The sequence below is a fragment of the Tursiops truncatus genome, chromosome 3 (genome assembly GCF_011762595.2).
Source record: "Tursiops truncatus isolate mTurTru1 chromosome 3, mTurTru1.mat.Y, whole genome shotgun sequence".
Classification (NCBI taxonomy): Eukaryota; Metazoa; Chordata; class Mammalia; order Artiodactyla; family Delphinidae; genus Tursiops; species Tursiops truncatus.
In genome coordinates this window covers 26133377-26157104 of record NC_047036.1, presented here as the reverse complement: position 1 = coordinate 26157104, position 23728 = coordinate 26133377, and the positions used below count along the sequence as shown (strand labels likewise).

The window sequence follows — 23728 nt, the reverse complement described above, 5'->3', positions numbered from 1 at the left end:
TTCCTACCTCCAGTTGTGAAGTCACCTTCCGGGGGGGCGGCGGGGGGGTGGTTCTCCTCTCGACGCCTTCGGTGGAGGCTCGGTCAGGAGCAGCTGGCCCCGGGTAATCCTCCCGGGCTGGGCTCACACGCCCCGGGGCCGAGCCTGAGTCTAATCACCTGCTGGCCGCGGGCGGGGCTGCTCAGCGCGGGCGCCCGGCCTGGGACACGGCTCCCCGGTGCGCCCCCCGACGGTCCTTCTGGAGCATGGTTGCTGCAGGAGTCCCTACGGCTAGCCTGCGAGCGCTGCAGGTCTGTGGGAGGATCCCCTCCTCCCTCCTCCAGCCCCGGTTGGGAGGTTATGAAAAGACTGTAATGGAATCCCGGCTCGGCTCGTCACTTCCCTGCTCACTTGTCAAAACTCACGGCATTCCAGAACCCCTTCCCCGGTCACTCCCCTCGCAGGGAAAAAGGAAACCGCCCCGGAGAGGTTTCAGGGAGTTTGGGGTTTCTGACGCAGACACCTTTGCTTGTATCAACTGCTGCGGTGCTTCCAGCCGTAACTGGGAGCAGGTTTGAGGAGAAGACGCCCTACCCAGCTACCCTCGCCCGGTCAGAAGTTCTCCCTCCAGCCGCCGCGAGAAGCTCCACCTCCCCGACTTCAATTCATTTCATAACCACTCCGTTTCATAATCAGCAGCTGCGCGGGTTCTTACTGAGGGTGGGGTGGCGGGGAGCCCCGAACTACAATCACAACCATCACACGCCGGGCGGGGTATCAGACGACTTTCCAGAGGGCTGCAGTCAGATTCCTTCTGCTGGAGAAACCGAATTTACCACTGTTGAATTACAAGCGCCGGTGACTGCACAACTGAAGCATTTCCTTTACACCTTCTCCCGATCCCGCGCCCCTCCCGTCTTCTGCGTGGTTCAGTCAACAAGTCATCCCCCAGAGAGGCATGAATGGGCTTGGGCCGCGTAGCCATATCTCCAGCTGCAAACTGATGAGGAAGCCCGACCCACGAGGCCGAATTGTTTACATCACACCCTCTGAGGGCTTCCTGTCTTAAATTAATGGGAATACAAAGAAGACAGGAAAAGAGTGCTTGCTTTTCTTAGAGCAGGGATGGGGGCTGGCAGAGAGGGGGGTGGGGGTTGAAGTGAGATCTGCGAAGAGGTTGCTTTTCAAAACTTCAATTGTATTTTATTCCTTTTTCCCACTTTGAACACTTGTTGAAAAGGAAAAGCATCGCTGTGCCAAACCTCAAACGATTAAGGAACTTCTGCTCAAAACACATTTTCACCTAGCTTGGAAAGGGATCCAGGTTGGAGCTCGCAGGGGGAGCTAGAGGTATGGGGACCGCCTGTGGTTGAAGGGCACAGATCTCCCCACAGCCTGAAGCCCTGCGCCACACAGGCACACACCCTCACCCCCACGCCTCGGGGTTCATGCCAGACTCTTGTCCCAGTCCTACTGTCCACCCCTATGTCTCTAAGCTATGGTTCTCTTCCTGGGCATCCAGCAGCTCTGCAATAGACAGATCTGGTAGAATTCAAAGCAATTAATTAAAAAGAGGCGAAAGAAGGCTTCCGCTCTCGGGACCATTATTGCCACTGGAAAGGGTAATTAGAATCTGGGAGGGGCCAACCCACGTCCAGGCTGGCCTGGACATCTACCCACTCTCGGAGGCAGCCAACGGAGCACGTGGTAAATAATTATCATAATCACCAGTCCTGAAATTACCCCCAGTTGCTTCATTCAGGTTGGCACAACAGCAAACACAGACACGGGCAGGAATGCCAGGCGGTGGCGTTCCTCCTTTGGAGGTACTAATAGGAAACAAAACCCCAGGCTAAAGTATATCTCAAAGTGGTATGGCATGGCAACCAACAATGACAATGGAGTTTAGGAGAACAGTACACGTGCCCAGTGAGAACAAGCCAGTCCTCAAAATACTGCAATTCCTGGGTCAAAGCAAGTTAAACTGATGATTTTAGAAAAAGCCAAGTGTATCAGAACTCTCTAATAGAAAGTGACTGCCTTACAAATATTATAAGGGTCCCAGAGAATGTTAGTTCCTCCCCACTTCCCCTTTTCCTCTCTTCTGCCAGGAGGTGGTAGTCCTGGTGGACTCATTAGCATACTTTTATGTGGCATCTCAGTATCTGGTAAGCTTTATGGGAATTAGGTTCAAATTGAATAATCTTCGAATAATAATTTCAGAAGTGCTCCCTTTCTTCCTTCTGATTGCTTTCTCCACTGACGGTTTTCTTCTAACTTTCTCTACCCCTTCCATCTGGTATGTAATTTATGATGTGCAAATCAATGCTGATTTTAAGCATAACGCAAATAAATATTCCCCTCTTCCTCCACCACTCTGTGTCTAAGCTCCGTTTAGGGTGTGTATGTGCTGAGAATTAAAATTTGACCACATCTGTATAATATCTTAATTTCAGGAAGGCTTTTGAATGCATATGACATTCTCATCAGCAGGCCAGAAAGATATGATCTGGTCTGTCTTTTCCCTCACTGGGTTTCACTGGAGACTGGAAAAGAGATCAGTGGCTCAGTAAACAAGGGTGCTTAAAATGTGGCCTCCAACTTTATCCTAGGTCTGGTTTAAATAATACTTAAAACTGCTCTATGCACACCCAGAGCCTACAAGTAATATTAATTTGAATGGGAGTTGCCAATATGCTAAGAGAATCCAAATTGGCTTCAACACATGAAGGAAATGTTTCATGTAAAACAGTTTCAAGTTCAGCATGATGGCTGATTACAAAAGTAGTATCCTGAGGGGCGATGATCAAAATGGCAGGCATAAACGGGGCTTAATATCTAGATTGGAGAATAACTGACAAGGATGTGAGGATCACAGATGATTGTGCATTTAATAGGAATCTGTGTTGTACTGATAAGAAATAGGCAACACGGCAGTGGGGTGAATTCAGTTGGTGGGAGTCTGACATGAAAGGAAAAGTGTTCTCTCCCCATTTCTCTCTCCCCCATAATAAAGAATTTGGCAGCGGATAGACTCTTAATAGGGTGGTAGGTCCAGTCTGAGGCCCCTTATTTTAAGGGCAACGTGGAGACACTGGAAAGGTTCCAGAGGAAAACCAAAATGATTAAAGAGACAGAAAATAGAACCTAGGAGGAAAGGTTAAAGGATTTGGAGTTGTTTAGTCTAGAGTGAAAAACTGCCTAAAGGCAAACTTAACAGTCTTCTCCTCCCACTTGAAAGGTTATTATAAAGAGGACACCGACCAGCTGTTCTTCATCTCTACAGAAGACAGAAGAGGTAAGAGACTCAAAGTGCAACACTGAAATTTGGGTCAGACACAAAGAATACGTGCTTGATGCTAATGGTCACTGACTTGACATTGACATCACTGTGCAATCTTCACCTCTCAGACTCCATCCCAGTGATAGTCTTGTGTGTTTAGGCAGAAGCCAGGCTGGAGAACTCCTTTCCTTCCCTTCTAGGGCTGCAGTCCTCATTACTCCATTGAATGGGGGGGCGGGGGGCGTGCAGTGGTCTTAAGCATACATGTTCCCTAATTCAGAAACACAGTGCCAAAAGAATATCATTCTCTCTTAAAACATATGCCCACATCTCATCGGACCTTTGTTTATTGGGTGGGTATCTCTAAAAATATGCCCAGCTTCAGACATTGATAAGCATATTTTATAGATTCACTCCTCTATATTGTTTCTATACACAGGCAGCATTACCTTTTTTTTTTTTTTTTTTGCAGTGCCACATGTGGGATCTTAGTTCCCCGACCAGCGATTGAACCCACGGCCCCTGCATTGGAAGCACAGAGTCTTAACCACCGGACTGCCAGGAAAGTCCCAGGACAGCATTACGTTTTGTTTACTGAGCACACAAATATTAGTTGATGATGATAATGATAGCTATGAATTATTAAACTCTTCCTATAATTATGTTGGGCACGGTGCTAGCTACTTTATGTAGATTGTCTATCTCATTTATTTTTTGTAGTAGCCCTGTGAAGTGGATATAATTATTAGCCTTATTCTAACACAAGGAAACTGAGTCACAATGAGGTTAAGTAACACAGCTAGTAAATGTTGGAGTCCCAATTCAAACCCATTTAGTCTGAATCAAAAGGGTGTGCTTAACTGTTACACCACTGCCTCTCATTCATTATTTTTAGCTCTTGAGAGGGAGGAAACATTGTAAAAAGAAGTATTTATTCTTGTTGGCCCAAACTGATTAAAAACCAAGTCTTCTACAGGTTTACACTGCCTGGGAGGCACAGTTGCATAGCAGAGGAAGGAAGGACTGACTTTGCCTTTTGATCAGAAGTATGCCTTGCTATCTCCCACAAAGCTAAAAATCGAATCAAAGTACATCTCTATTTTATTAATTAGAAACACTTAGCTATTCATCTATACTCTAACTTTGCTTATAGTTAAGTGTTCCATGACTGTTGAATGAATGAATACAAATGCAGTATGACTTTGATGCTTTAAGGCAAACTGAGCTGAATTGAGTTTTTCCAGCATGCTGGTGATTAAGGCTCTGGTGGGTCATTTCTATGGACCTCTTATCAGATGTTCCCTAAGAGTTTTAAAATCCAACTGTTTCCTTTAATTCAGCATCCATGAGAAAGGCATATGTATGGGTCGCATTTTCCCAGCGTCAACTACTTTTAGATCAAGAAAAGATTTTTAGTGGGGTTTATTGAGTGCTGTTGTATATCAACAATAGATGATTCATAAGTGAAACAGACATCAAAATGATTTTTAGAAAGGCAAACGAACCACACACAAACAAAAAATTAAAAGCCGGTCCAAATTACGCCAAAGGACAGATATTTTCCCATTAGGACAATTTATCCTGAGTCTATAAACAGAGAGGAGCATAATTACCCAAGTGTTTGCTAACAGATCTAAACCTTATGTAGCTATAAAAAGCTGGAGAGAGGAAGAAGGAGGAAATTCCCAGAAGAAGATCCCCAACCACATCCAGGGCCATCAGATCTCCATAAATACGAAGCCCAGCAGTGGTACCAAGGGGAGCATGAGAAGAAACCTCAGGATTTTAACACAAGCCACAGAAATAACTTTGAATTGTCTTAAAACTAAACAGTGACAATTCTATCCAATAAACTTGCAGCCGACACATGGGCAGAGGGGTGACTTACTGGCATTCCAGATGTAGTTAATAGAAACGTGATGCCCAGAATAAAAAAGGTATTCAGTAAATGTTGATTGAATGGATGGATGAGTGAATGAATGTCTGAACAGATGTCCAAGCTGCCTCTTCCCCTCTTTGAATCTCTGTTGCAAAGATGTCTTCGATGCTTCAAACCCAAAGCGCCCACAGAGGTGTTGAACCATTTGAACTGGTACTCTAGGAGAAGGTCTAGAGCCAGAGACTGGTTTCCGACCCAAAGATACCAATTTATGATCTTGCCATGAACACAGGAAGGGGGACTGCAATACCTTTGGAGCATCTTTGCAGGCCTTGATTCAAAAGCTCCCATTATTTACAGTATTTGAAGTCCGACGCTTGAAGTCCAACAGAATCAAGTACTAACTTGCTAGCATCTATTGAGCACTTACTGGATGCTGGATCTTGTTCTAAGCCCTTTATGTAGTAACTCATTAAATCCTTATTACAATCTTAAGACTATGTACTATTATTTACAACCCATCCTACAGGCAACAAAACTGGGCCAGAAGATTACCTAAATTAGCTCATGGTCACACAACTAGTAGGCAGAGGAACTGGAACTCAAAAAGATTGCATCTGGAACCAGCTCTTCCTCTTAACTGCTGTCCAATGCTACCCTTCCAAATCTCACCTCCTGTCACTGCTCAACACAAAATCACTATCCAAGTCAAAGTGTTTACCCACAGATATTCCAAGAGCATTCTAACCTCTGCAGGATGTGACCTGTGACTCCCCTAGTGCGCCTCTCTCCTGCGTGCTCTCATCACTTATTCTGCAATGAACGCAACTGTAACTTATTTGATTCATATCACATCTCTCCAGCTGGGTGTAGGGTTCCTTGGAGTTAGGACTATGTGTTGCATGGCAGTCTGGGGATATAGTACAATAAGGAAGACCTAGATTTAAAGTCCAAATCCTGTAATTATTACGCATGGAACTCTGGGTAATTTAACACTTCCTATTCTCGTATTCAAACTATATTCCTTACAGGCTTGCTGAAAAGGGGAGATTAAATGAGAAAATGAAGCACACAGTATAGGATGATGCCTGATATCGTAAGCCAGTGATTTTCAACCAGCAGCTATTTTGACCCCCAAGAAACATTTGGCAATGTCGAGATATTTTTGATAGTCACAGCTGTGGGGAGGGGGGCTACTGGCATCTAGTGGGTAGAGCCCAGCAATGCTGCTAAACATCCTACAAAGCACGGGCCAGGCTCCCACAACAAAGCATTATCCATCCAAAATGTCAGTAGCAAGAGTACTGAGGTCGAGACACCCCACCGCGAGCTATTAAAAATTTATCAACAATAAAAGTTGCCATTCTCTCTCCTTTCCTTATTTTTCACGGTACTGTGCTTCTGGGAGGTGTTCTGTAAATCTTTGTTGGGTAAACCTTTGGACAAATGGGTAAGTGAATGTATGAGTTCTAAGATACTTTGCTAGTAAACACTTGAGAGTGTGGTCTAGTCATGGCAGGGGTTCAAGTGGGAGTTAATTAACCTAGAACCAGAACCTTCAAATATCCATGCACAATGAAAGGAACCTGAAAATCTGAAATAAACCCAATATAATACTGGGGGCCTGAGCCCAGTGAAAGTGATGTCAATGTTGGTCCTAGGAAAGCTGAAGAACTTAGACAAAGGCCAGCTCCTCCTCACTGGTGGCTTCCCAGGTGACTTGGCTATCAGCCTACAAATGCTCCCTCATCTGATTCTATCTTCTACCCCAAAGATACGGTGAAACAGCCAGAAGGCCATGGAAGAATTTATTTAACTCTCTACCCTAGTCCATTACCCACCCACCCCTGCAGCAACCACAGACAACCTGGGGCCCAATCAAGTGAACTCTCATCTAGAACATGGATTAAAAAACACAGTGGAAGCAAAAAGGGCATGTAGTGATTACCTGAGGTCTTCAACAGGTTCAGTAAGATCGGTTGCAAGAACTGGAAGCCCAAGAATAAAAGCCTACACTCCTGGATATAGCATAAATAACATTAACACAAACCAGAAAACCAAAAGATCCCTTCCATCTCCCATTCTCCAGACTTGGTGGCAACATCTGCTTCTTAAGTTCTTAAGAAGAATTTAAGAACTCTCCGTCTTTTACAGTCAGAATCCATGAATGATTTTAGTGTGGTTGGATATGAGAAAATCTAAAACTTAATTTGAGTTTCCAGGCATCTTGAAGCATCTCTGGGATATGAACTAAGTACCTGAACTAAATTACCTGCCCAGAACTGTAAGAAAGATCTTGCCTTGGGTGCCTAACACATCTAAGCTGTGATTGGCCTCCACACTCTAACCACCTTCCGGAATCACCTCTAATCAATTCCTATTCGCCTCTCTGGGCTCAGCTCAGACATCATCTCTGGGGATCCCACCCTGAGCCTCCCCTGGAATATATCTGAGGCCCTCCTTACAGCTTCAATAGCATCCCCACTGCCCATTCACTTGTCTGATTACCCTTAGAGACTGCGGCCTTGTTTACTATTTTATTCCAAGGGCCTAGCACTGGGCCCAGTAAATAGGTGTTGAATGAATGAATATAAAACATTCATTCCTGGGACTTCCTGGGCAGTCCAGTGGTTAAAATTCCGTGCTCCCACTGCAGGGGGCGTGGGTTCAATCTCTGGTCAGGGAACTAAGAAACTGCATGCCGTGCGGGGCGGCCAAAAACAAAAACAAAAACAAAAAACATTCATTCCTGAAACTACTTACTGAGTGCCTACTGTGAATCAGGTATTGGTTTAGGCACTGGGAAAACAACTATTACTATCTTAGTATTAACAACAACAACAGTAAAAACTATTGTAGCTAATGTTTATTGGGCATTTACTGTACACCAGGGATCATGCCAAGCTCTTCTCTGTATTGTCTTTTAATCCTCCCCCCCATATGCATATGGGAGATACTATTATTATTCCCACTGTACAAATGAAAAAAGATGCCAGGCCACAATTATGGACCTTAATGGGAAAGAATCTCTGACATTTAAGTTCCTTCAGGTCTATTTACATGGGCTTAACTCACATCAACTAAGAAAAGGTTACCTGTAATTCACTCATGAGCTTTGCTTATGTCTGTCCCTTGCCTGGAAAGTCCCTATCCATTCTTCATATTGTCTGAGATTTATTTTAAAATATTTTGATATAGGCTATCAAGCGATGACAACTGTAATCTACACTCCAGAGGCTGAGCTGGCATCTGAACGACACTTACCAAAGTCCATCCAGCAGCAGACATCTGAAATGTCACTACCTAAATCTGCAGCACAAGGGTCTGCAGTTACTGAAATGAAGGTTAGAAATACTGTTTTTCCTCCGTGGAATGAGAAATTTTTAAGATAAGTGGGTTAGAACGGTTCATACAGCCACCTCTGTCGCTGCCTGCTGAGTTGTAAGAGTCCAGGGTGTGGTGCTTCGGCAGAGGGACTTCGTATGTCTGGGGTCCTACCAGTTAACGGAGGATTCTGTCACTGGGCCTGATGATAAAATCAGGTGATTCTGCCCACAGAGGACTACTGCATGCCCTTCAGAGTGGACCTGCTGGGAAGGGGCCCAATGGAGCGCCAACAAGAACAGCAGGGGAGATGTACCAAATTTACCCAAGCAGGGGGTAGGACTATTTCTGTGCCTACTTGCTAACACCTGCTCTCTAAGTATGGCAGGAGTCAAGGACTTGCTTTCATGGTAACCTATCACCTGGCACTGAGGCTGTAGCGTTCTCAACCTGTCCTGATAATAGGAGGCTACTGATGTTTAACAAAAGAACCCGACAGCTGTGAGCGGCCAATTGGCTTGGGCAACACCCTCTTCCCTACCCTGGTCTCTTGGAGAACATTCGACACTAAGCTCAAAATCCCCCGCTGCTGCAAAGGCTGTCTTGATGACTCATGTCCACTCCAGAGCTCTGAGGAAACCTCTAGTTGCCTGCACACAGAGGAGATCCTTTTCATAGACTCTAATCACCTAAGAGAACCTGGACGAGTCTCTTCCAACACCCTGAAAAAGTCTAATTTAGCAAATGAGTTTACTTTAGGGTATGAATTATCGAGCCAAGGGCCACACTAGGTTCTGAGAAAACACTGATGAGCGGCACGGACCGTGGGTCCAGTGAGCTTAGAGATGGTGGCAGGACAAATATAGCAACAGGCGTTAGTTCCAATGCAGTGTGGGCTAACCGCTAAGTTCAGGGGCTATGAGAAGTCCATCAGGGACACCTAATTAGACCTGGAAGGTCAGGGAAGGCTTCCGGAAGACGTGACTGGAAGCTGAGCCATGGGGGTGAGCAGGCGTTAGCACGATGAAGAAATGACTCCGGGAAGAGGAACTGCCAAGTGCAAAGGTCCAGAGCACAGACACGGGCGCCGTGCTCTGAGTTCACAGAGGTTCAGCCTGGCTGCAAGTGGGGTCGGCTGGAGGCGGAGTGAGGAGAGTGGAAAACTGGACAGGGGCTGGAGAAGCAGGGCTTTGTGAGGAAGTGGTTTGGGCTTCATCCTTGAAGGGCTTTTGGCAGAGCAATGCATGAACGGATTTCCATGTCAGACGATCATGCCGGCTCCGGGGAGGCCAGTTGGATGGAGGCAAGGACAGAGGTGAGGAAGCTGTTGTATGCACCCAGGCAAGACAAGATGGCGCCTGGCCTAGGGGAGTCTCTGCGGGCCCGTACTTTCCCTGTATCTCTGATAAAACTCCAGCATGGCTCTGTCTACAGCTCTCTGCCTCGGCTAGACTGGCAGTCCTTTGAGTGCCGAAACTGGAATTTACTCATCTCTGGAGCCTTAGCGCTCCCAGGGGATGAAACTCTCAGTAAGGGGTTGGTGGTGCCTTTTGAAGGACAGAATTCCTTAATTACAAAAAGGATTTCCTTTCGCCGGGTTCCTCACCGCCAGAGCCCCGCCGCCACCCCGCCTTGCTGCCTGTAAAAATCTCCTCAGCAACTACTGTACCTTTTACATTTGGTCACTCCAAGGTGTAGGTGACCCCCACTTCACTTCACTTTGATTTTTAGTCTTCACGGCCTCCTGAACATCTTACACTGTCCTTTTCTCTCACTACAGCCTAGCTCATTCCCCCATTTCACAGTCAAGACTTCACACAGGTTGGCTTAAAGTGCCCCTCCCCAGCATCTTGAAACTCCCCCAGGGATGACCTCACTTATGTGAAGCAGCGACTCCCTCCCATCTGATTTCCTAAATCCATGTCATAATTTACGTATAAAAACAAAACAGTCCCACCATCTGCGAGAGGCATTCATGAACTCCGGCTAACCTGGCAGAGAATCCCACCCAGCCTTAATCCCGTGAAATGTATTCCTGTCAACTGCCCATGATTCGATGTTTTCCCTTCAAGGACATAATAGCACATCCTTGTCTCTACCTCCCTTGCCTGTACCATCAAGCTCTCTTGCCTTGTTCCCTGGACCAGCCCAAATTCCCTGGACTCGTTGCAGCCCACAGGGGTCTTCTACTTTGACCTACCCCTGAGAACTGGGGCTGGGCCAGGACAAACTCAGAAACAGAAAACCCACTGTAGCCACTACCCACCTCCAGGCTTGGCCCAACCCTCAGCCTTGTCAGCTGGCTTCCAATAGTGAGCACTGAGTTACCCCGAAGGGCTTCAATAGACTCTGTAGTAGAGTTAAAAGGGGGCAGTATCCTAGAGATGATTCCTTTCCCCGGGGGTCTTCATCTCCTTGGGGCTGCTGCCCTTCCTTCCACAGGTTTGTACTAAAGTTGACAGATACAATATAGGAGACCCACTAACATTAAAATTTTAGGTGAAAAATGAATACTTTTTTAGTATTTAGTTCCAAATATTGTATGGAACTTTTTATTTGCTAAGTTTGACAACCTTAGTTTGTACTTGCTACTCAGTTTTTATAAAAATCCTATCTACACTTCATAGGCAAATAACTATGCAGAAAACAAAACACATAAACTGTTAAAACTTGGGACCCTTGAAAATATCCTTTGTGTCCTCTGTTTCTCTCTCTGACGGACGTCTTCTTACAAGGATAGGTTTGCAATCATCTTTAGAGCTCCCTTGAAGTCCCTCGCCTCTCTCCAACCTTGCTGGCTTGGTTTATAATTCTCTTCCCATGATCACTCTTTGCATCATGAAGTTCAGCCACTTTGACCTTTCTTCCATTCCCAAGCAATTACTGTTCAATCGAGGGCTTCACCTTGACTTGTTCTGTCTTATGATGATATATCAAAACCTCTCCTCTTTACAAGTCAGTGAACTACATTAAGGAAACACTGAACGGTTAGTGTTGTCCCGTGCTCTCCAACTCTAGGAAGTCCTTCCAGAAAAGCAACTCCAGGATCCCAACCCTAGTTCTGATCTGGTCCACCATTGCTCTCCAGTAGCTGGAGAAGGTCCTAGTTGGGAAAAGCAAGGGACCAGATAAAGCCCTGAACAATTTTCTCACAAATGAAAAAAATGGATTCCTCCCAGAGTCTCAGGGGACATCTAAATCATGTTGTTTACAAAAGCCATACTCTTTACAAATTGCGCCACAAAAAGGGCACATTTAACATTATGCCAGGAGTGGAGAGTTTAACCCATTTATAAATGTATGTCTGGGGGAAAGGACAGGAAGGGGAGCTATAACTCTGCAGTTACTTTCCAATTTTCACAGAGAGTAATTGGGATTAAGGGAGACTGTGGATAAAACTCAGAGAGGGAACCAGAGCAGCGGTCAAGATCTGATGAGATACGGATGCTCCCTGGGTGGGCTGGTTAGGAAGGAATGATATTGGTGAGATCAGGAAAGAGTCCTTAATGTAACAAGGGGGGAAACACACTTTGAATTACCAGGAGAACATCATTAAGGACAGCCATGGTGGTAGAGAGGTAGATAATGTCATTGCTATTTACAACTTCCATCATATTATTAGGTATCATCACTTTCCTCTATCACCTCATCCCCACGAGAAAGGTAAGATAGATAATTATTACACCCTCTCCAAAGGAAAAGAATGCAATGAGAAGGATGTAGGAACTTCCAGGGACCCAGGTTTCCTGATTTCTGGTCCAGGTGCCTTCCTTGCCTAGCAGATAGCTGTTGCTCTATTAGGAACCAGCTGGACCCTGGCCAGGAAGTTGCTTTCAGACTCATCCCAGCACTTCTGGAAGGATGTGCTTGGGATTTCGGACTGGGCTGTGTCAGGGTGAGCAGCCCAGGAAGAAAAAGGGGCCTGGGTTTGGATCCTGTCTCTTCTTTGCCAGCCTGAATTCTCTCATCTATATTTAAGGATAATGACGGTTATGGCGAAGAGGTGTCGTGAGCTGTCACCGTGCTGACACGCGTGGAGTGCCGGCACAGAGCCTGCAGTATGCGGACGCATTATTATTAACAGTGACTCTAAAAGGAATCTAACCTGTGTTCACATCTATGCAAATGCTCACTAAGGTACAGATGAAATTGATGAGAACTGGGTAGTTTCTCAGAGTTACCAACAGGCTGCTTGAGTTACATGTTTTCTGAAGTGACAAGAGAAAGTTACAAGCTAACAATGGCTCCCATCTGTTGACTGCTCACTGTGTCAGACACTGTGATAAGCCTTTACATGCATACGCTCATTCACTCTCCCATCACCTTAGGCGTCAGGAATTGTTCTTTACTACAGTTTACAGTTAGGGAAACCTGGGTTTAGTGGGGTTAAGAAACTGCCCATCGTTACACGTTTCGTAAGTGATAGGATTCAGATTAAGTTTATGCTCTTAAACAGACACATGTAGCCCAACCAGACAAACCATTCTTGTAGTGGTGTGTGTGTGCGTGTGTGTGTGCGTGTGCACGCGCGTGTGTGCGTGCGCACGCGTGCATGCTCGTGCATTCGGAAGAAAATACATCAAATACTAACAGTGGTAATTACCTCTGGGTAGTGGGATTACAGGTGGTCACTTTCTTCTTTTTGTCTTACTGAATTGAGTATGCACTGCCCTTATCATTTTAAATATTTTTCATTTTGATAACAAATACGAACTTTGTAAATCAAAACAAGTCTTCAAAAATGTAATGAACATGACTACACCTTGGACACATATTGGGGGAGGAAAGATATAAATAGTCATGGCATTTTCAAAGCCCAATGTAATAATTAAACTTTCAAGTTTTTCTTGCAGTCAAAGAAAGCTTCAGAATAAAATGAGCTTCTTGAAAATAAAAATTATATTCCTCCCTGTCACCTAAAAGCTCAGGTTCCATCAGCCCTGGCTTTTAGGCAGAAGATCTGAGTTCTAAATCTTAAATCTGCTCATGATTTGATCATCAACGTTAATCCAAAGATTTTTCAATTATTCACTCTAGAACACCACCGCCGAGTTCTTAAAATCTGTTTTGTTTTACGACATTTTCTCTCTGCATGACTATTTATAACTTCTGAGCAAACCCCTTTTCTCCTCCGGTCATTACTAAGGATAAAATGATGAAAGATCCCCAAAGCAAACATTCGTCTTTCTGTTTGCTCTGAACTCTTAAGTCTTCTTCCAGAGAATTGGGGTGATAAATTAAGATTCTGTACACCCTGGAAACAGAGCTAGTCCACAAAGATGACCTCAGTGGGGGAGTAAAGGAATTGAAAGCAAATCGAAGGAACTCAAACATGATGACCTTTTCCTGTTTTTCTGCTGTTGGCAACAGTGCAGGAGGAGACATGAGAGAGGCCCCTGTCCTCCAGAGCTGGGGCCCAGTCCTGGTGAGAGCTCCTGGGGGGCAAGGGGTCCCCCAGGTCATGTGATCATGTGACCCAGAAGGAGTCATTTCACCTAGTGGGCTTATACCTTCTCATCTGCAAAATGAATATTTCATACCAGTGTAGCATCAAGAATGCACAACAAAGACATAGTGAGCCTGGATTTGGGGGGAGGAGTTCAGGCATGTGAATTCTGTTTGAAAATTCAATATAGATTCTTATACAATATTTATTATTCTTATTATATAGATTCTTATTTTGGGGAATTAACTAAAATATACCTTTCCTCTTCTTTCAAAAGTGAATTAACATATATTATTTTAATAATCCTGGATAGACTGGACACCTTCTTCTAAATGGAATTCCTAGAGGTGATCATAAAAGCCTTTGCCTACACTTCCACTTTTGTCATTAGCGCACTATCGTGGTGGGAGAGAGAAAGGAGGATTTAGATTGAGTTGTGGAAATTTGCAAAAATCATGTTGCTTGGTTTTGCAAAAACAATAAAATTACTACTTGTTTACAGAGAAAAGACTGCAACAAGCTTCCATAAACACCACCAGCATGCTATTTTTTGTAAGGATACATTTCAATGTATTCGAAAACATATATATAAGTCAGACTGGTAAATTGGGAACATCAATATAGAACGCCTTTTCGCAAACATAGCAAATTAAAAAGCACTTTACGTGTAATACTTCTATCTATTTTCAGGTGGACAATTATGGAAATTCCAAATCCAGATCCACCGGGGTTTAAGACTACGTTCTCAATCACTGATGCTTCTGCCAGAAATAATGGGACTGATTCAGGATACACAGAATCGAGACTTTCGTTTTAAGAAGGAATATTTATCTTATTCAACGTTTATTGAGCTTTCATTATATATTAGGTGCTGAACTATTCAGAGATGTCTACCCAACCCCAGACTGTGCTATTTCTAGTGCTATTGATGAAATGTTAAATATCAGCTTTAAAAATCACTGAAGGAGGGTTTCCCTGGTGGCGCAGTGGTTGAGAGTCCGCCTGCCGATGCAGGGGACACGGGTTCGTGCCCCGGTCCGGGAAGATCCCACATGTTGCAGAGCGGCTGGGCCTGTGAGCCATGGCCGCTGAGCCTGCGCGTCCAGAGCCTGCGCTTCGCAACAGGAGAGGCCGCAACAGTGAGAGGCCCCGGTACCGCAAAAAAAAAAAAAAAAAATCACTGAAGGAGAAGATGAGCTATCTGTAACCGTTCCTAGATGAACTTTACCACTTAGTCAGTAAGGCAAGATCCTTAGGCTAAAAGATAGACTTGTAAAAACATTAAATAGAGCAGCACAGAGAAGAAAGGAATAGAAGATACTTGAGGGATAAGAACTTGCAGTGGTCTCCTGCTGTAATAATTGCATCAGTGATACCCACACATCAGTGACCACCATTCTGCTCCATTATCTTTGAATTGTGTATACTGGACAGACTCCAGCACAGACATGATTTGAATTGTTCTGCTCTCAATCATGACACACAGAGTATTCTTTCTTTGTTTCAAAAGCAACTGAGAGTTGAGTCCACCTGACTGGGCTATCAAAGTTATGAAATACCAGCAGATATTTCTATAGAGCAAATATTCCTAGACAGTTCAGGGTTTTTTTCTTTTTGATCACTCCTTACTTAAGACAACTAATAACAGAAAAAAATAAACCTCATAAAGATATATTTCCCAGTCACTGAACTCTGATTTTGCTCCACAAGCTGAGGTCACCCATCGGTTTTTAGGCTTGAAATGTCAAAATGAAAAAATCACCAGGAATGAGCACTGCGAAACATTCTGGGAGCAGGCACGCAGATGTCACCACCAAGCCACGGCTTACAGTCATTTCTCTACCTTCTATTTCTGTGGCAGAGTCAAAAGAATTTTAAAGGGTGTCCATAAATTCAAGAAACTTGTTTTTCGTTTTTTTTTTTGCGGTACGCGGGCCTCTCACTGCTGTGGCCTCTCCCATTGCAGAGCACAGGCTCCGGACGCGCAGGCTCAGCGGCCATGGCTCACGGGCCCAGCCGCTCCGCGGCATGTGGGATCTTCCCGGACTGGGGCATGAACCCGTGTCCCCTGCATCGGCAGGCGGGCTCTCAACCACTGCGCCATCAGGGAAACCCCAAGAAACTTTTTGTTCTTCATCTTTAAACTGATGTCTTGTTGTCATGAAATCAGCCATGTTAAACTCCAGGAAACTCCTTTATGCCGAAGCTTTGATGAAAGAGGTATATTAGTTAAAAATGGAGGGTATAAGCATGACCTAGTCCACATCTTTAGACTTTGGCCACCAGTGGCTATAGCAACAGAGGAGGGGGAACAGTTGCTCTAACTGGTCACATTCTTCTCCAGACCTGGAGACCCTAGAAGAGGACTCAAGGGATAGAAGGAGCTTTTTTCAGGTGTTTCCTCTTCCTGGAAACAAAATCTGGCTTAGCTTCTGGTGCTTTTTGTTCCTGAAGTTACTTTGTATTAAACGGAATTCATCATCCAGGCAAATGTCCTATAAATGTCCAGCAGGGCATCAAATTCTGCATCAGAGGCAGGAGAGGCGGACGCTCCGTAAACCTCTCCTCCCTGAGGCGCCCCTCATCTCTAGGCAGGGCTGCAGCCAGCCAGCTAACCTGGCCTCCCCCTGCCCCAGGGTGCTCCACAAGTATCAGGCACACAGGCCCAGGGGAGGCCTCATGACATCGCCGCCATGGCCACAGCGCCCACTAGGTGAGTCTGTGTGGGTTCTAGCCTCATGGCCCTTCTACCAGCTACCACATCAGCTCTTCCTGGCTGCCATCTATTTGGAGGTTTGGTAAGCTTCTCAGGTGATGCTGGTTAAGGAACAACAACATTCTAGGTCAGTGCTGCCCTCAAGGTCCAAGTTGAGGTATTCACCAGATTGTCTCAGTGCACACCACACTGACACCCTTTAAGAGAAAAGAAAGCAAGCCCTGTCCCTGCAGTCTTCACATGGGACTCTAGAGGGCCCAGGAAATTGGAATGCACCCACATTTCTCTGTCCACCTTTGTTTCTAGAGGCCACTTTCAAGTTATTGTCAACAAGTGTCTTAAGCTTTGAGTGAGTTTTGGGAGGAAGCCAAGTACAGTTGACCCTTGAACCACACAGGTTTGAACCGTGAGGGTCCACTTATACATGGATATTTTTCAATAGTAAATACTCCAGTACTTCACGATCCCTGGTTGGCTGAATCCGTGGGATGCAGAACTGTGGAGACAGAGGAACAGCACATACAGAGGGCACTATAAGTTACACTCAGATTTCCCACTGTACAGAGGGTTGGCATCCCTAAGCCCTGTGTAGTTTAAGTGTCAACTGTATTCACGGTAGTTTGTTTATCCATTCATCCATCAACAGACATTTGGGCTGTTTCCACCTTTTGGCTGTTATAAATAATGCTGCTACAAACACTGATGTGCAAATATCTGTTTAAGTCCTGCTTTCAATTCTTTGGGGTATATATCTAGAAATGGCATTGACAGTTCATGTGGTAATCCTACACTTACGTTTTTTGAGGAACCATCATACTGCTTTGCAATTTTTATTTTACTCACCACTCACAGTAAAGAGTTGAAGAGAAGATACAAAACAGTATATAAGTATGTATTGGTTTGGACTCTAGAAATTTTGGCCTCTGTTCTCTCTTTTTTAAAATAATTAATTAATTTTTGGTTGCATTGGGTCTTCGTTGCTGCGCATGGGCTTTCTTTAGTTGTGGCGAGCGGGGGCTACTCTTTGTTGCGGTGCGTGGGCTTCTCATTGTGGTGGCTTCTCTTGTTGCAGAGCACGGGCTCTAGGCACGCGGACTTAGTTGCTCCGTGGCATGTGGGATCTTCCCTGACCAGGGCTCGAACCCATGTCCCCTGCATGGGCAGGAGGATTCTTAAGCACTGCACCACCAGGGAAGCCCCCCTCTGTTCCCTTTTAAAGCACTCTTGTCTTCTACTATGATGAAAAGCATTGTATTTAATAATTTTTATTAGTTATTTCAAGTCCTTTATCTTTGTCCAACTTTTTCACTCAGTTTACAAGTTTTCCCATGCTTGGTTATTCTTTGTACCATTAAGCTCAACCACCTTGACCCTTTTCACTTCCCAAGCAATTACTCTCAAACATCAAATCATTGTGACTTACTGCATCTTCTTTCATCCTCCATCAGACTATCTCCTTTTCTACTAGCTAATGATCCATGATGAGGAAAAACACCTAAAGGGAGCTGGGTCCCCATGTGTCATCAATTGCTCCAAGGAGGGCCTTAATCCCCCTCACTCTCCACTGGGGGAGTTTCTCAACCGGAGCAACTTTGGAATGTAAACCCTGAGTCTGAGAGGTGCCACAATGGCTCTGAATTAGCTGCAGAAGGCTTCGTCAGGAAAAACTAAAAAAAAAAAAAAAAAAAAATCTGCGTAGAAGGATAAATCTCCCAAAGGCCTCTGAGAAACTGCTTCTCTATCTGTACAAATCAGAAAGTTTGGACGTTGTGCAAAAGTCCCAGGAAAACCCATCTAACTTTATCCTGAAGTGATTCCAGCTTTCTACATTTATGTGGATGATCCAGTGTGTCCATAAGTCTTGGAAAACGGGACAGAGGAGAACTACAGCCAATATTCCAGGGCCTGGTTAGTGATGGGAGGGTGGTTGTGATGGGAGAAGAATTTCGGGAGGCAGGAGGAACTTGACAAAGACAAGTGGGTGTCCTACGTAGGCTAATTAATTTTTAAAAATTGAAAAATTAAGTTTAACAAGTAAAATAAAGATGCCATTAGATTAAATGTGTTGAGGGAGTGGTTTGGCGGGAATGAACAATTAGAGTCAAACAGAGTTGGAAAAAACCATTATGACGCCGGACAGGAAAGTTATCCTGTGCTGATTAATACCATTTTACTTTGGTTAAGGGGTCGGGATGGTGTTAATAACTGGTAAGCGGTATGAGGGAGGGCTCTGTGGTGCTAGTGAAGTTCTGTTGTTTGATTTGAGTGATGGCTAATATAAACATTCACCAGCTGAGGGCTTCCCTGGTGGCGCAGTGGTTGAGAATCCGCCTGCCAATGCAGGGGACCCGGGCTCGAGCTCTGGTCCGGGAAGCTCCCACCTGCTGGGGAGCAACAAAGCCCGTGTGCCACAACTACTGAGCCTGCGCTCTAGAGCCCGCGAGCCACAACAACTGAGCCCGCGTGCCACAACTACTGAAGCCCGCGCGCCTAGAGCCCGTGCTCCGCAACAAGAGAAGCCACCGCAATGAGAAGCCCGCACACTGCAACGACGAGTCGCCCCTGCTCTCCACAACTAGAGAAAGTCCACGCGCAGCAACGAAGACCCAATACAGCCAAAAATAAAAATCTTTTTTTAAAAAATTCACTAGCTGAATACTCATGATTTAGGCCTTTTTCTTTATGTATATTATACTTAAAATTTTTTTGGAGAGAGCATTTCTGGAATGGTAGAATAAGGACCTCCATAAATCCATTTCTCCATAAAAACAACAAGAACACTGAAAAAAAATTATCAAAAGCAACTTTTTCAGGACTCTGGAAATTAACTAAAGGTTTGAAGCAGTGTAACAAACACTTATTCAAGAAAAATGGCTGAATCTTAGAAAGCACAGTGAGCTTTGTGGCATTTTACCTCACACTATTACCATCTCTTTCTCCCCAGCCCCCAAAGCCTTCGAAACCAACTATGGCAGCTGTAGAAACAAGCAGTGTAGCAGCCGCTGGGTCAGAGCAAGTTTGGAGATTTTCAAAAGCTCTATCCCCAGAGGACTGCCGGTATTAACCAGGCCTGCGGCCCTCTGAATAGCTCCATTTTCAGGACTTAACATTATTTGACTTGGTTCAGGGTTGACTCTGCAAGAACAGCCCTACCCCTAGGTCATCTGCTGAAAACAATCAGTGACAGTTGTTTAAAATCTGCAGCTTCCTGAGAAAATATTTGCACATCATATATTTGATGATAAGAGACTTGTATCTAGAACATATAAAAAACTCTTACAACTTAACAACAAACAGAAGCAACAGATCCAATTTAAAAATGAGCTAAGGATTTAAGTAGATGTTTTCCCAAAGATATAAAAATGGCCAAAAGCCCATGAAAAGGTGCTCAACATCATCAGTTACCAGGGAATGCAAATCAAAACCACAATGAAATACCACTTCACACCCACTAGAATGGCTGTCATAATAAAGACAGTAATAGCAAGTATGGATGGGAATGTGGAGAAATTACAACCCTCACGCGCTGCTGGTGAGAAAGAAATCGTGCAGCCCTTTTGAAACGCAGCATGGCAGTTCTTCAAAAAGTTACACATAGAGTTTCCGTATGACCATCAGTTCCGTTCCTAGGCATACACCCAAGAGTTCTGAAAACATATGTCCACACAAAAACTCGTACACCAATGTTTGCAGTAGCATTATTTATAATAGTCAAAAGTGGAAATGACCCAAATGTCCATCAATTGATGGTTAAACAAATGTAGTATATCCATACTATGAAATACTATTCGGCAACATAAAGGACCGAAGCTCTGAAAAATGCTACAACACAGATGAACACTGAAAGCATCATGCTAAGCGAGAGACGCCAGGCACAGAAGACCACATACCGAAATATCTGGAATAGGGAAATCTACCGAGACAGCAAGTAGATTAGAGGTCACCAGAGGCTAGGAGAAGGAAGAAATGGGGAATGACTGGTAATGGGTATGGGGCTTCTTTTCGGAAGGATAAAAATGCCTTAAAAGTAGATATTGGTGATATTCAACTCTTTGAATATATAAACCCATTCAATTATACACTTTAAAAGGGTAAATTTTGTATGTGAATTGTACATTAATAAAGCTGTTGTAAAGCAACAAAGTTTACTTTAATAATTCCTTAATATCATTATTAATCATATTATCCCTACCCTAGGGGTAAAGCAGTTTTCTGAGGCATGGATGCAAACCCCCCCCATAAAATCAGGGATGTTGTATGTCTTATACACCAATATTTCCCCAATACATACAACCAGGGCTAAAACATAGTAGGTGGTCAATAGATATTCTTATATGAATAAAATAGTAGAGAGATTAAGAAAGTGTTTAGAACCAGATATCCTGATTTCTGATTCTTCCTTCCATAGTGGAGAGGTGGGTAGACGGTGATACTGTGAATAAGGAATTTGAGGTGACCTGGCCAGGATGCCAGGTACACTCCTTATTGGGAAATGGATATGCTATTTAAGATGGAGGTGCTCTCCTCTGGGATAGACATGCTATTTGGCAGATGGGTGGTAACGGGCAAAGCATCCCAGCCAAAACACCCTCAGGTCTTGGAGGCAGGTAAACCTGGGCTCAGTTCCAGGCTCTGTTCCTTAGCAGGTATGCTTGCCTAATCTTTTTCAGCCTAAATTTCCTCATCTATAAATGCAGATAATAATACATTCTTGGGTTGTTGTCAGAATTAAGTAAGAAGAGTATGTGTAATGCATTTAATAAATATTTTCATTGACATTATTAACATCTAATGACCAAACAGGTTTTTCAAATACCTAATTAAAAAATGGAGATGGGCCAGTAGTTGTTTTCAGACCACTCAGAAGGCCCTGAAGAGGTTTGGACCTCACTCTACCCTCCCAACACAGTAGCATTGAGCAAAGTAGAGAAAAACAATGACTCCTTCCCCTCCCACAGCTCACACTCCCCAGCAGCCATCAGCCTGGCTCGAAACCAACACAGTTACCGGGGGTGGGGGGGGGGTAATAAAAGGTATGAAATAGGAAGTATCTCACCCTTAGGAGAGAGGAGGGACATACGCAATTTACACACGTCAACCAATTACTCCCCCCCATTTTATAATGGTGTCATATTTAGTTGTTTTTCTTATCAAAAAGGAATACATGCCCATAAAAATGAAAATTATATCCAGGTATATCCTCTACATAAAGTAGACGAGGGCCAGCTGAACCTGAACTGGTTCCTATCAGAAGCTGTAACCTCATTAAAAGAAAAAAAAGTCTTCATTTTGCTTGACACAGGTTAATAATATACCTGTAGAAACAAGTTACAATGCTAGAGAGTATTCTGTAATTGCCGGGAAGAATTGGGAGTGTTTAAGGTTTAAATTATGTAAAGCGGCTAGCACATGGTAGGTCCTCAGAAAATGGTCTATTATTTCCACCACCCTTCTCCCAAACACTCTGTGTGTAGTATGCACTACTATGAAATAAACAGTTGAACAGTGCCCTCCAGAGGCCACTGGGATTCAACTGTGCGGACAGCTGAAAGTCTGCAAAGACCAAAGAGATTATGAGGACAATGAAATCTAGTGGAAACGAGTCCAGTTAGGCGCCGTGGGAACTGGTGCTGGGAACTGCAAGTCCCCAAGCCCCTGGAAGCTCCTGTCTCATCCCTCTCTCTCTGGGGACACTCTCAGCTCTGCCCATTTCTGCATGTCCACTCTGTGCTGCTCTGAAGGGACCAACTTCCTCTTGATGTCTGCCCTTCTGTGACTTCAGGCATGTGGCTCGGGCTCTCCCCAGACATGATTCTGGACCTGACTCCATTTGACCTTTCAGCTCATCTCAAATAGCTAAGCAGATTGGTCTCTCACTGGCTTGACTCCAAATTCCCAGGAGACAAAACTGATTGCCCGTCCAGAGGCTGCATTTAGTTTATCCATCCCTGGTGGATGGCCAGTTGCTGCTGGAGGTAGGGGTGTGGTGTGGTGTGTGTGTGTGGTGTGTGTGTGATGTGTGTGTGGTGTGCATGTGATGTGTGTGTGTGGTGCATGTGGTGTGTGCGTGTGTGGTGTGCGTGTGGTGTGTGTGATGTGTGTGTGGTGTGTGGTGTGTGTGTTGTGTGCTGTGCAGTGTGTGGTGCATGTGTGTGTGCATGTGGTGTGCATGTGGGGTGTGCGTGTGGTGTGCGTGTGTGTATGCGTGTGCTGTGTGTGTGCAGTGTGGGGTGCATGTGGTGCGTGCATGTGGTGTGCGTATGGTGTGTGTGTGTGTGGTGTGTGTGGTATGTGTGTGGTGCGTGTGGGGTGTGCGTGTGGGGTGTTGTGCAGTGTGTGGTGCGCGTGGGGTGTGCGTGTGGGGTGTGTGTGTGGGTGTGTGTGGTGTGTGGTACGTGTGGTGTGTGTGTGTGGCATGTGTGGTGTGCGTGTGTTGTGTGTGTTGTGCAGTGTGCGTTGTGCATGTGGTGTGTTGTGCAGTGTGTGATGTGTGCATGTGGTGTGCATGTGGGGGGTATGGTGTGTGTGTGTGTATGTGTGTGGTGTGTGTGGTGTGTGTGTGCAGTGTGTGTTGTGCAGTGTGTGGTGCGTGTGGGGTGTGCATGTGGTGTGTGTGTATGTGGTGTGTGTGATGTGTGTGTGTTGTGCAGTGTGTGGTGCGTGTGGGGTGTGCATGTGGTGTGTGTGTGGGGGTGTGCATGTGGTGTGTGTGTATGTGGTGTGTGTGATGTGTGTGTGTTGTGCGGTGTGGGGTGCATGTGGGGTGTGCGTGTGGGGTGTTGTGCGGTGTGTGTGGTGTGTGCATGTGGTATGCGTGTGGTATGTGTTGTGCAGTGTGTGGTGCACGTGTGGTGTGTTGTGCAGTGTGTGGGGTGTGTGGTGTGCATGTGGGGTGTGCGTGCGGTGTGGGGGGGTATGTATGGGGTGTGTGTGGGGGGGTGTGCAGTGTGTGGTGCGTGTGGAGTGTTGTGTGGTGTGTGGTGTGTGTGCGGTGTGTGTGGTGTGCGTGTGGTGTGTGTTGTGCAGTGTGTGGTGCGCATGTGGTGTGTTGTGCAGTGTGTGGTGCGTGTGGTGTGTGCATGTGGTGTGCATGTGGGGTGT

The 23728-nt window shown here is 45.1% G+C and overlaps 1 protein-coding gene across 10 annotated transcripts in view; it reads right to left on the bottom strand.

Annotated features, from left to right (window-relative positions):
- PDZD2 (PDZ domain containing 2) overlaps window positions 1-23728 on the bottom strand; it is a 372865-nt gene that overhangs the window by 184441 nt on the left and 164696 nt on the right. Inside the window, exon 1 of one of the 10 annotated variants that reach the window (XM_019930196.3) lies at window positions 8-910. The exons of the other annotated variants lie outside the window; for them this stretch is intronic. The gene's annotated coding sequence lies outside the window, so the exon portion shown is untranslated. Of the gene's footprint in view, window positions 1-7; window positions 911-23728 lie in introns of those variants that run through there. 10 annotated transcript variants of the gene reach the window in all.